Genomic DNA, 14293 nt, shown 5'->3' on the forward strand with positions numbered 1-14293 from the left:
TTTATGGTGAAACGATGTTCTTTCCACTTCTGGTGCCGTGTTCAATACTTACTTTATCCTCTGTATCAAGTAAATAATAATTCTCTTTAGATCTTAATGTCCACAAATCATGACAGAATATTTTAGTGCAAAGATTGATGTTTAAAAAGGATTTGCTGGGGACCAGCCAAGGGCCCATCAACGAAAGTGTTGAAATTTTGAATGGCTGGGTCTTCCTCTAGGTATTCCTTCCAATGGTATGACTGGTTTATCTCCAAATGTAGGTGCCTAATCAGATGCTCTGACCTCCTAAATGTACTCCTTTGAACCATGACATGCACAGGAACAGGCGGCAGAGGGCGGTCGCCCCCCGGGCCTTGTGGCCCATTTGCTGTCTTGGGACCCAAAAATGCTCCTTTGGATCCAAAACACATGCTAACTGTCTGTGCTAAAGTGCCCTATTAGGAGTCAAAATGCAAGCTAAAGTACCCTCTACATTTGTGGGGACATGCTATATGTGCCCTTTATTTCTCAAAAAGTCTGTGCACACAACTGCCTTGGAATGGATGAAGCAGGTTCTATTTTGAGCTCTCCCTGGATGACACAACTCATAATTTTATTGCTAAAGGGTGCAACACCCCTTGCATCTGCCTCTACCATATTCAGTCCATTTTTCCTGATACTGGCTCTGTAGTCTCCTTTTATGGACCATCCAACTGGTATGATTGAGTATTAATGTGATTATGTACTGGCCATTTTACAACATAAACAACCAAGGCTTTTAATGACAGTTGTCTCTCTATCAAGCTTAAAGAAGATCACTTTTTTTTACTTTGGGTCTTCTCTATTTCTAAGCTCCTACCATGAATTAATTTACTGAAATGTTTCATTGATTCTCTATGTCCCATTCAGCCATGCTTGCTTTATACGCACAAGATGTGTACAATATGTTTGTGTACGAACCTGACTGGTTTACCACGTAATTCTATGTATTTTCCCCAAAGCAGATGTGTTTCACTTTACCACTGTGTATCTTCCTGTCAGGCTCATGACGTTCCTGCCAAAGTGCTTCATAGATCCAACCCAGGTTGTGTCTTTGTAGGTCCAAGTAGACCCCTGGTCTACCTGTGTTGGACCTACAACTACACAACTGCAGAGAATTGTGAGCAGTCCACCCCACATCATGGCCACATGTAATTGGTACGTCTTCATACACTGCAATCTGTTTTTCCATCAAATTGGATTCTAAATCATTAATGGTGTTTTTTTCTTAAAGGGGTCATAGATTGATTATACAGTGTATTTTGGTACTGGTACTTAAGGTCTCTGAAGAGGGTGTGTAACATTGGTAGGCCTGAAAATGGCATATTTGCTGTTCTATGAGCCCTAATGCAAGCCTGGTTGTTAGTCCCAGAATGAAACGACAGCTTTTCTTCTGTTTATGGTACGCTCATGAACATTTAGATGAGCTGTGCGCTGATTGGTTGGTTTACAACGAGCGAAGCTGCTAAGCAAAGACGCATCATAGCAACAAACACTCACTTACTGAAACATCAAATTGTTGATATGGTAGGGTGACCAGACGTCCTCTTTTTCCCGGACATGTCCTACTTTTTTCATACCTAAAAAATGTCCGGGGGGGATTTAAAAGTCGTCCGGGATTTTGGTCGACTACAGTGAAGCAGAACCGAGCCGTGAGCTCTGGGGCTAGTTGTGCTAGTGATGGAGCGACCAAACCAACCCAGTGACAGTGGCCTGGACACCAGTAGCACGGTAACGCAGGCGGGAGGAATGCCCGGTCCGGTCCAGTCAGCGGCCCACATGGGTCGTGTTCTTTAGACAATAGTCATACTTTGTGACCACTGATGAGGGAACATAGATGAACTGGTAAGTCCTCCACTTGGCACAACCCAGAGGAGGCATTCTACCCTTTTCCAGTTGAGGACCATTGCCTCAGACTCGGAGGAACCAGCTCTTGTTCCAGTTGCTCCAGTCCATCCTGAAAGCCTGATGAATCCAACAGAACCACACCATCTGCAAAATAGCAAAACTGACATCCTGAGTTTTCCAAACCAGACCCCTGCTCTATACAACAAGGCCTTGAGATCCTGTCCATAAACATCACCGACAGGACTGGTGACAAGGGGTAGCCCTTCTGGAGTTTATTCATGCACTAGGAACAGGCTTCACTGTGTGTTAAGTAAACTATGTTTTGGTCATACAAGAATAACCCAGTATTTAAAATGCAACCCCAATACACAATATTGGGGTTGCAATACCTGTGCAGTGCTCCTTAAAAACACACTGTAGGTCTTGCTATCATTACTGCAACTTTACCTTGACTTCTATTCAGTTTGCATTCCTTTCTAAAGCCAAACCCACACTCTTCCCTCACTGTTACCATCCCATAGTTAACCCTGACTAAAACGGACGTCCCTCTCCCAAGCCACTTGGGCCAGCTCCTCCCGAGGAATCCCAAGGTGTATCCAGGCCACCTGAGAAACATAGGGTGTGTCCGAATGTCCGTCCTAACCCCTAAATCCTACAACTACTATATAGAGGGAGGACTATATAGTGGACTTTATAGTGAGCTCAGTTAACTGACCGTTTGGACAGATGATCACTGCTTTTTGCTCAGTTGGTCACGTAACTCCACCTCCCCACATGGTCCCGTTATTTGTCACTGCTGTCTGATAGCAACAGCCATAGGCGACAACAAATCCCATGATGCTTTGTGAGGAGGGCTCTCCATAAAAGCTTTCTGGGACATATCTGCTCGTCTAGGCACCATGGATGATCACTACTTTTCGAGGTGCATTGTGGGAAATTTCGAGTCCACTACTTCTTTATCTGCTAAACATTCGGACACTCACCTAAAGTGGTGTGACAACTAAATAGTGCCCTAAAGTGGTTAGTGCGGACATTCGGGCATAACCATTATTCCTCCAGCGTGTCCCGGGTATCCTCCCGGTTCAGTGAATGTTGTGGCCTAGCTTGAAGAAAAAAAAAAAAGTGGAAATCCACAAAGGCCACAGATGCACCATGGAATAATTTTACGCAGGCAAAAGAAAAAATATTCCGGGTAAACTCCTTTAATTTTCTCAGTTTATTTTCTCCTCAGGCAAGCAAACAGAAAAAGACAAACGTTTCCTTCATGTTTCTCTTGCGCTGGTAAAAAAACAAAAACAACATACATCCACTCAGATGCATGCTGATCCTACCATTGACAGCCTATTTATAAAAAATAATTCACCCAATTAATCATAACTAACCAAAAACAAAGGAACATGACTAAATATCCAAAAAAACATAATCTCATAACAGATATCAAACAATAAAGTAAAAATAAACTAGATTAAGCACAAAAACAAAAAACTTTGTTAATTATTTACAAAAAATAATTGGCTCCTAGAGTGAATATATGACTACTTTGAAATTTATGGAAATAAATAATGGATTATGTATTTTATTCAATAATTCCCTCATGTTTTTTTTTTAACTGCCAAACAAAAACTTAAAGCAATAATTTTAAGGAATATGTGGCACAAAATTTAGGCACTTTTGGCCCTCCATACTTATGTGAAACGTTTATGGGGTTTTATGGGTTGCAAGTTTAGTTTTGCGAACTAATTATTTAGAAAAAAACGAGGTTAATACGGAAGATGATTAAGGCCACTGAAAAAAAAAAGTTAACTGATTTTTACATTTTATTTCCGTTTAATATGGGGAAAAAGTCAGAATTCGGAGAAAAAAGTCAGAATTCTGAGATTGAAAAAAAGTTAGCTGATTTTTAAATTTTATTTCAGTTAAAATTCTGAGAAAAAAGTCAGAATTCTGACATTTTCTTAGAATTCTGACTTTTTTCTCAGAATTTTAACTGAAATAAAATTTAAAAATCAGCTAACTTTTTTTTTCAGTGGCCCTAATCCTCTTCCGTATCCGTAGGTTAACATTTAACGTGTTAAAAAAATCCTGCAAACGGAATATAGGTTTCTATACAAATGTGAGTAATTTCTGCATGAATTAAAAAGCAAGGTAACTGGAAATGGAACACCGCATTTGATGTGATCCAGCCCTCCGCTCCGTCACTGCTGGCCCCCGCTGCCAGCAGTGATTGGTGGGTCGGTGGGGTAAGATGGCTGCGCTGCTGCGCGCCGCGCATTAGTGGCATCCTGGTGAAATGACGCAGCCCACAGTTTACGTTCATTCCTTTCAGCTCTCAGCTTCCCAGTCTCCATAGCTCCGATCTCACTCCCCGGCACAACAGTCCCGGAAGACCGCCAGCTGTCTGGCTGTAACTCCTGTGGACCGAGCAGCACCGGTTCCTCTCAGTAAGTATCAGCTCCCATTGGTGCGTTTTAATGCTCCAGCCGGAGCCACGTTGTGTCATTTCTCTGAGTTAACCGTGATTATGCGCTGCGCTCTGCTTCCTCCTCACACACGGAGCTTCGGGGGTTTTGTTGTCTGGAAGCTCACTCAGACATTACTGCTTTTCAAAAAACATACATATTTATATATATATATATATATTAGTTTGACGTTAATTTTAACACAAGAAGAAGCGAAAGTGAGACGCGCTTTCCGATTCGGACAGCTTTGGCTCAGTCTAAATTTTCCACTCCCCCCTGCCTGGCTGTGCCGCCCTGTCCCACTGAGGCCGACTGTTTGAGTAGAGACAGAGGGGAGACCTGTGCGCACCGAAGCTGCAGGCCTGTTACTCCTGAAGGGAAAGGAAAGCACACACAGACACGGGTCCCGCGGATCTGCCTGCCCTGCGTGGAACAAAGCGCCCAGTGTCTGCCGCTGGTGCAGCCCGTACACAGCTGTTGGAGCCTGGGGACTGGACGGAGCTGCATGCCGCTGGTCCTGCACAGACTGCTGACTTCCACCTCCCTCCCCTTTCAAGCACAAGAAATGCTTTTTGGCTTGAAATATCAAACTGTTGCTTATTATGTCTGCTGCTGCTTCATGCAGAGCCGGAGCAAGATTGAATGAGGACCCAGATCTCATGTGGGCCCCCTGTCTGACAATTTAAACTTACTCCATCTTTGATCATTCATTAAAATATACTTTAAATATACTATCCAGATTTATTATGTTGTTCCAATACCAGTTTGTGAAAAAAAAAAAATCACAAGAGCTGAAGCTACAGACTAGAGCCCTGCACTCCCGCGGGAGTCCTGCACGATTCGCGGGACCCAACGCAAAGCAGTGCGGCGTGGGACAAATATTGAAAGCTCAGTGCGTGTTGGGGCGGGAGTGGTGATAAGTGGCAGTCCCGCAAACTAACAACGTGTTTTAAAATGTAAAATAAAGTCAGAAATTATCAGTCTATGTCTATCATATATATACATCACATGTGCTGGGTGGGGCTCCATCATACAGTGTTTAAAATTATTAATTATAACTTATTATATTTTTATTTCATACGTACATATGACACGAATTGCCTTGAGCAGTAGGCGAACGTCGGAATCATGCGGGAATTGCTTGCGGGACAAACTATTACAGGTGCGGGCGGGAGCAGGACTGAAAATCATAATTCGTTGCGGGAGCGGGCAGGCACGGGACTGGAAAATCTGTCCCGCGCAGGCCTCTACTACAGACGACCTTTGACAGCAGTGGTGGTTCTATACAAAAAAAATTATTTTATGGGAGCACAGAGCAAAACAAATAACATAAGGCACAAGAATGCAAGAGTACATTTCCTTCGCTTATTTTTTTAGCCATAAAGCCAAGGTTTAACACTTCAACTATGGCTACGTTCCCACTGCAGGCTTTGATGCTCAATTCCGATTTTTTTGTGAAATCCGATTTTTTTTGCGTTGCCATTCGCATTTCCAAATATATGCGATTAGTATGTGATCTCCTGTGTGAAATGCATTCATACAGCTTATGTGTCCTGCATGCATGGTGGAGGAAGCAATGACGTCACAAGCCAGCGTGCTTCGTCTTTACGAAAGTAAACATGGATGTAGCGCGGCAGCGCATCTAGCGATGTTTCCAAACCTTAAAACCTCAATCTTTTCAAGATGATGCTCTCCGCATCATCATCCGCCATGGTTGTTGCTTTTCCTGTTGCTTCTGTGTAGCAAGACGCAGAATAGTGACCTTTGTCGGGTATTAATGGTGTTCAGGTCGGATGAATGCGACCTGGCCGTTCACACACAGGTCGCATTTGAAAAGATCAGATTTATATCGGATTCAGGACCACCGAGCCAAGTGGCCTGGGTCACATTGGAAAAAATCAGATCTGTGTTGTTCAGACTGCCATAAAAAGATCAGATCGAGGTCGTATATGGGTAAAAAAATTGGATTTGGGTCACTTCAGACTGCAGTGTGAACGTAGCCTATGATCCTATCTTAGTACGATTGAAGCTTAAAGAAGACTGTCATTTCCAACTTTCCAACTTTGCGGAAATTGTCCATGTAGAATATTGAATTGGTTAAAAGGACAAATCAGTAATGGTCTCTTCCGTCAGCGCATGTCATCATAAGGAACTGATGTAGAATTGCACTAAAAATAATTATTTTAAGTGAATTTGAACAGGTAAATAAGCTGACCTGCCAAAGGAGTATTTCTACTCTTAAAATAAGATGATTAGATATCACGCACCTAAAATGAGGGAGTTTTTTCTTGTTTTAACATAAATTATCTTATTCCATCTGCAATGTTTATTTCCCCTTTAAATCAAGGGAAAATACACTCTAAGAAAAATTGACTTATACCAAAGATTCTGCTGTGTTTTCAGTACAGGGACTAGGACTGGTTGTATTGGGACACTGGCCCCTGTTGGCTCCCTGTCTAGAACCGGCCATGTCTGACAGGGCTTTCCATTAGAGGCCAAGTTTAGGTTAAAGTGGCACAATCTCCAAGGTGGTTGTCTCCCAGTTTCCCACTTGTGAACACTGGTATTCGCCATTATCTCCTGTTTAAATCCACTATTAAGCCATAACAGAAAAAAAAATCACTGCTCTACACCCTATTTTGTTCATTTTGATAGTGTTGAAACATAATAAACTTTAAGGTTGCGCAAGAAAATACATTTTCATGCTTTGTTCACTTCACATGAGTCAAATGATCAACAACCGGATGTCACAATAACAGAAATAGATGGAGGAGGCAACAGGAAGTAGTAGTAGTGGGATGAGGAGATTTGGTGTAAACAAATGTTCACTTGTGATTTTAAATTCCTTTCTTTGTTTAAACACCAGAAATTCTGCATTTTCAACATTTTTTTTTTTATAAAAACAAAGAAAACAAATTCCACAATTGTAAAAATGTAGTTTTTTTTTTCTGCATTAGCAGAATATTGACCTAGTTTCTCTCAGATTTTAATAGAAATCTAGCTGTTTGCTTAAAGGTACAGAGGAGGATTTTTTTTGTTTTTGCAGGTGGATCATCAAAATAAGTGGTCCTCCTCATTGTCAATCATTCTGGTGATATGTTTAAGTAAGGCCGTCCTATGTGCTCGTCCCCATTTTTACTTACGTGTGGTGAGCCTGACATAGTGGAAGAATTGCAAATGTTCTTTTGGAAAGTACCGTAAGCTTGTATGAGTGATGCAAACAGCAACTTTTAAACAGAGCGTGCACGAGGAGAAAATGGGCTCGTGCACGCTCTCGCACACGTTTAATAGGCGTTTCCTCTAAGGAGCGGGTACAGTATGTTTCTGTAGTTATGCAGAATACAAGTGAACGCCTTTTTAAACTATTAGGCATATTAGGAAGAGTAAAAGGAAATAAGGAAGCTAAGGATCTGTTAGGAACAACGATCAGTAGATTTAGGGCTCATGTGACGTCACCAGATGCAGACAACATGATAATAACATGTTTCATAGGTTACAGACTGGATCTAATGTGGACTGGGTTAATTTTTCAGTGAGGTTTGTTCGTAGTTTGAATTTGACTTGTCACAATAAATTGGTTACTTAACAAACAGTAGACGGTTTACACATGTCTTAATGTTTTTAACGTTTCCAACATTCCACCTTTTATTATTCATCTCTATTAATTATGACTCTTCCCTTAAAGGCTAAATAAAAGCCGTTAACTTGAAATTCAGATGAACACGGTGCGATGTGTCAGAATCCCAAAGATCTCAGTCATCACATCACCTTAGGCCGTTTGTCATCTGAATAAGAAAGTGAAAGACAAGCCCGGTTGCTACTGAGATCACAGCTAATAAAGCAGTTAATGATGCCTTTTTTAACAAAACTAGAAAGCTAACTAGTTTACCGGTTCACAGTGATTGAGTTTCTTATGACACACTCTGCACAAACCTGTAAATAAGCTTTGAATTTTGTATCAATCATTTCTGTAAGCAGTCATAAAGTTTGCTTATACCGAGGATTGGCCATGTGTTTATGACTGCTGAGGACAGCTGCTGGAAATGAGCAACAAAGTCACAGTTGGAACAGTTAGATTTGATAAAACGGGCTTATTTGCAGCTCATTAGCATCATGTCTGTTTTAAACCTCCTCCAGGAGTTTCCCAGCTGCGTGCCTTCAGATCAACCTCCCTGCTTAGTAAGGCTGATTTATGTAAGGACTTCCTTACCAGTCGCTGACGATTTCCGCTTGAAATCTGACGTATCGGCGTATTTCTTTCATCATTTGTTGTGCAGCTCCCGGCTGTGGACACTGCAGGGCTTGCTGGAAAAGTCTTGGATCTGATTTAGGCGATTTCTATGCATAAGGCAAAGTAAAGGTAGCAGTATGAGAAAACGATTTTGAGTGTCAGATTATAGTCAATATCACATTGCAGAAATATCTGCCATAAAGCCACACTGAACATGTTTTAAAAAAAAAAAAGAAAGGACAAATCTGATTATTTAAGTCTGGACATGAACACTCTTTAGAAAGCTGGTATATAGGATAGGTTGGAGGCTACCAATGGTGATTTGGAGCCCACTCTCTGCTTTATTTCTCATCTCTCCGCCCCCGTCGACCTTCCTTCAAGTCTTTCCTGCACAGCGTGGTGTTTATGTGTTTGCTTATCGCTCACATACAGCTTTTTTTTTTATCTGGTGACTGCAGAAAACACCAAAACTTCTTGCTCCATTTCTGCGAGGCGTGAGGAGGAGCTATTCCTAGCCACTCTCCTCCTCTCTGTCCTCACCCTCTCTATCATCATCATCATCCTTTGCCCTGTGCCCTTTTAACCCCCAGCTGATGAAAAGCAGCTCAGATGAGCATTTTCAAGCAACAATTTGTGGTAGGTTTCCTTGGTGACCAGCGAGTCTTCTTGTCTGGGCGTTGGAGGAAGCCCCCGTGTCTGTCTCTCGCATGCCGTTTGTTTGCTTTGCAGCCGTTATGCTCTCTATGGGGCAGAGGCTTACGCTGTCAGGTGGGATGATGTAGTCCACACTGCGGTGCAGAAAGCACAAGGCCAGCATAACCTGATCCCCCTGTTTGATCGGAGGGCAGCACCGGACGCCCGGGTCATCCAAACCGAACCGGTAACGGTCAAACCTGCAAGTGCTGCTGCATCAGATGTGAAAGCTGCAGTTTCTGATGTGGTTTTTGGGTTTTCAACGTGTCTGTGTGTGCTGCAGTAGATGTGCCGCTACGTGGTTGTGGGCTGTTTTTTTTTTTCTCCAGGTCGCTTTTCTGACTCTTTGCCTTTTATGTCATAAGGGATCGGTGGTGCAGCCTTTGGCGGGTAATGCTTGCGCCTGTGGCTGCATCTCTGTCTGTGTCCCTGACTGTGTTTACATTTCAGCTTATGCTCAGCTGGAGCAAGGAATTGGAGGCAGGGTACTGCATCAGTTTTTTTTTTATTTATTTTTTTTACTATTTCTTTTTTTTTATTATTTTGATCTTTCCTTCCTCTTTTCTGCCCCTGAAGTAACAGGATCTTATCTCTTTATTGTGCAAAGGAAACAGAAGGTTGTCTTCAAGCCTACATATAATCTCTTTGGAGGAACCTTCATTCAAAGTTTATTGAACTCATAAAGTACTATTGGAATTAATCTGATGAACGGGTGATAAACATGCTGATCAGACTTATGAAATTCGGCTGCAGTTCATGTTATTGAAAGGACTTTGTAAATGTTTTATATTAGACGTAATTTGGGATTAATTCAAAATGGATCCAGCTGTGAAGGATCCAGCTGTTAGATCATTAGCGAACAAACGGCACAGAGATCCAGATTTCAGTGAGGAGGCTTAAAGCAGCAGTTCCACCTAAACTCTGGAGGAGCTGCCAGGATCAACAGCTTAGGTGGGAGAATCTGTAGAACGGGTGATAAAAGTAGTGAGAGGAAAGCTATTATTTAACCTTAGTTCCCTTCCCCCATACTTGGGTCAGCTTGACATCACGTTTCCTCCTGCGCTGAATGGCTGGCTTGTTTCTAAACAAAACCCAACATGTTGCACCTCTAGAATCAGCTGATCCCAAAGAAAACAACCATTAACTCAATTATAAGCCAACTATACTCCACAAACGGCAATAATAAGAATTGGTCATCAAATTAGAAGTCATAATTTTCCCTTCTTACCTTGTTTTCGTCTATTATTCCAAAACGCGTTCTATCCTGGCTAATGTGGGCTCATTTTGTCCATACCACTCCACAGAAAAGGAATACCAATTTGTATATCCCACAAATTAATAATCCATCGAGCTATTTTTTTTCCCTATGAAACAGTAAAAATATAAGGATAGAAACACATATTTATGTGTCATGAGACGTGTGTGTACCATTTTAAATGGTCTACGCTTATTTACCAATTCATCTGCTCCGAAATTCTCAGTATCCAGAATACTGGATGAAAAAAACCCCTCCATGTAAGAAACGCCATCGTCACTGTGGTCTTTCACTATAGTCTTCATTTCATTGGAACTCCACAACTCTGTGACCAATAAAACTTTGATTGATGTATTTTGTTAGCCAATAAGATACTTTCTAATCAGAGGTGTAGGGGCGGGCTGAAACGATGGTGTTTATTTATGTATTCCGAGGAGAAATAACTGGAGGATACGTACAGAAATTGTGTGTCAAATTTCTGAAAGATGAAAATTTGAAATATTATAAAAGAAACGTCTTGAATGAAAATTGGTGTAAAGCTACATATAGAAATGTGTTTTTTTTTTTTTATTGTCCAATTAGTCATAACATTCAAATAATCCAGTTGGGTGCTTTTTGTCCTAATTTGGATCAAATTAACCTTTTCCATACAAAAAGGCTTACAGTTTCATAATGCTTATAACTAGATATAACTAGACTTATAACTTTTTAATATATATATATATATATATATCTATATCTTGAACAAGTGTAGCGAGTTGGAAAGGGTCAACTATGAATTATACCCAAGATTATATAATATAAAAATTGCATTTTTATGCAATGGAAGAAATAATAATTTTTTTTTTTTGACATATTTGAAGTTGCATAGCTCAGGTTGGGTAAACAACGAGTTTGTACACATATCTCTAGGAACTATTAGATTTAAGCTTTCAAATGAAATGCATTACATAATATTTTTACTGGCCAACAGCATTTGGGTTTGCTGTTAGTTTGTGCATAAGCTATAAAAAGATGAGAGCTAATTCAGTTCAAAAGTTAATTTCAAAGGGAAATTAAATGTTGCAATAACTTCTAGGTCTTTTTAACCAGTTCATGTAGGTGTTGATGGCTGTAGGCAGGGAGGATCTTCTGTAGCTGTCTGTCCTGCACCGGGTGTAGAGAAGCATCTGACTGAAGACACTTTGTTTTTGTTTAAAAATGTTTCTGAAGAGAATGCTCTCTGTTGTCCATAATCTTTTTCACTTTATGAATTATTTACCTTTGTGAAATAATCTCCAGAGGTTCTAGAGGAGTCCCTAGAACAGAGATGGCCTTCTTTGTTTGTTTTTGCTTGTTGAGCTTCTTTAAGTCATTTTCTCTGATGCCGTTACTCCAGCTGAGGATGGCAGAACATATCACAGTCTCCACAACAGACTAAACACTGAAGGACCTAAGCTTCCTTTAGGAGGAGGTACAGCCTGCTCTGTCCCTTTCTTGTAGACTGCTTCACAGTTGCGTCTCTGGTCGAATTTGTTCTCTGGATGAGCACCATTTATTTAAGGGGGGGTTAAAAAACAAAACTGTTATATCCTAAAACACTCAGGGTTATAATTCTAGTTTGTATTTAAAAAGAAAAAGATAAAAGCTGATCTTTCTCCTGCTTTACGATTGATTACGCAATACTTTGTTGCTCTATGAATTAATTCCTGTAGTTATTTTTATAATGGGAGAAATAGCAGGAGGTGTGATTCTGTTGTACATCTAATATTCTAAATGTTGGGTCATCAGGACAGCTTTTTTTTTTTTTTCTTCACTGAAATAGCAATGTCGTTAAACTGCAGTAACATAGAATCTTTTGGAACATGCATTTAAAGCTCTGTGAAAACCTCCTCATTTTGAGAATCGGGTTCAAAACCACAAATTATTGGACAGAATCAGAACCAGTAGGAGGATTTGTGTTCAGCAACAACAAATGCACTGTATTGCTTTGAGGAAAAAAAAGGATACAGAATATACGTTTAGAGCATCATGAAGGTTTTTGTTTTTTTAAATGCATATCTGACAGCTCAACAACCTGTCTTCCCAAATGAGAGAAATTCACCATCATGACCAGATCTGTCCCACAGCCGTCATGGGCAACACTGACCCCCCCAGCTCAGTGTTGACAGGCTCTCAGAGGGTGTGTCTGCCGGTTTACATCTGGAAAGAGGAGCATCACTAATATGACACCAGCCATTTTGAGATGTGAGGCACAGGCTCCTCCGCAGCACCTCAGAAACAGGCAAACATTTCATTTCGCTTTCCGTCTGTTCAGCCCACAGACTCTTGCCTGAAACGGCTCTGGTACAATTTATCCGGCAGCGTGCTGCTCACCGCTTATGCTCAGACTGATATTTCTGTTTTCAGCCGTGATAATCACTAATGAATATTAATGTGGGTATTTTCTCGTTCTTGTAGCTCGTGGGCAGTTTTTTTTTTTAGCGATTCAGATGGATCTGGGTAAGGAAACGTAAACAAGGTTGACCTTGCGTGGTGGCTTGCTGTGTCGAGGTGGGCCCACGCTGTCGGCCTTGCAGCTGTCGCTCAGAAAAATAAGAAAAAAACCACGATGAACTGATTCACTCATACTAATAGATCCATACACTGAAGCAGACGGTGGAAAAGCTTCCCTAAACCTGAGCACATTGAGCTAATCTCTCTTCATGCTACTCTAATGCTGTTATTACAGCTTTATCATCTAGGAGGTCTTTACTTAAACCATGTTTTAATGTTAAACCACCTGTTAACCGTGTCATGCTCTGACCTGCTTCTTGTTTCGTCACAATTTGAATAAGCAGCTGAAAATGTCATCATGGGGACTGAAACAGGCCTGACAGCTCTTTGTAACGATTTATTTTCCACCTGAGATCTCCAGGGTGTAACCTGAAACACCTTGGAGGAGAAATGTCAACCCCAGATCAAACCCATTCAAATGGGTTTAGTTCTGTGTGGTATAGAGCTTTTTTTTTTTGTTATTTGCAAGATTTTAGATCTACATTGTGTCGTCTACTGCATTTAAAGCCTGCCTCTGAGGCACCTGATCGTCCACATTTGAGCTGAAAGAGCAAATTGGGCCTCTCTTAGGGTTCCTTTGGACCCTGGAAAAGTCTGGGAGTTGATTTAACCCTTTTCCAGTTTATAAAATAGTTTTATAGGCTTTTTATTACTGTCAAAATGTATGTATATGACATTATCGAAATGTATATGATATCGCAATATCACTATATATTGCTATATTTTACCCAGATATCAAAATTAAATGTATAGATAAAAAAGCAATTGCTGTATATGTTCCTCACAATCCATGTTGTTTGGGGTTTGAGTCGGTCCACATCTTTTACTTTGACCTCCTCAACTGCAGAAATGGTGCTTTGGTGCGCCACAAAAGGGCCCGTGGTGCCATCTACTGAGTGGCGGTGCAGAGGTAGCCCATTTTCCCTCATTGTTTTAAAAATAAAAAGTTTTTTGAATCGATATTGGGAACTGAAAGAGAAATATTATATTCTGTGGCTGAAAATCCGCCAAATGGATTAAATGTTTTTCCACCCACACAACCCTACTTATCATATAGTCTTATCATGTTATAATGCTGTTGGTCTCCTCTCCTAATGGGCTCAAATAGAGGCATTGAAAGTCCTAATATTTGGTAGTTTTATTTATGTTTACACAAAATTTTAGTTAAAGGAAAATTCCGTTTTTTAACACTTTTAGCCCCTTTTCTGTAGTGTCCAGGATGAAATCGAATGATCGACACCAAAATTTTGA

At 40.8% G+C, this 14293-nt stretch overlaps 1 protein-coding gene across 1 annotated transcript in view; it reads left to right on the top strand.

The window, feature by feature from the left end:
- The first annotated feature begins 4080 nt into the window (after positions 1-4080).
- The window catches only part of LOC107089731 (uncharacterized protein C1orf21 homolog), a 52171-nt gene continuing 41958 nt past the window's right edge, over positions 4081-14293 (top strand). The window contains exon 1 of the mRNA XM_015382671.1: positions 4081-4310. The gene's annotated coding sequence lies outside the window, so the exon portion shown is untranslated. The remainder of the gene's footprint in view (positions 4311-14293) is intronic.

The sequence above is a fragment of the Cyprinodon variegatus genome, unplaced genomic scaffold (genome assembly GCF_000732505.1).
Source record: "Cyprinodon variegatus isolate N-32 unplaced genomic scaffold, C_variegatus-1.0 Scaffold261, whole genome shotgun sequence".
NCBI lineage: Eukaryota > Metazoa > Chordata > Actinopteri > Cyprinodontiformes > Cyprinodontidae > Cyprinodon > Cyprinodon variegatus.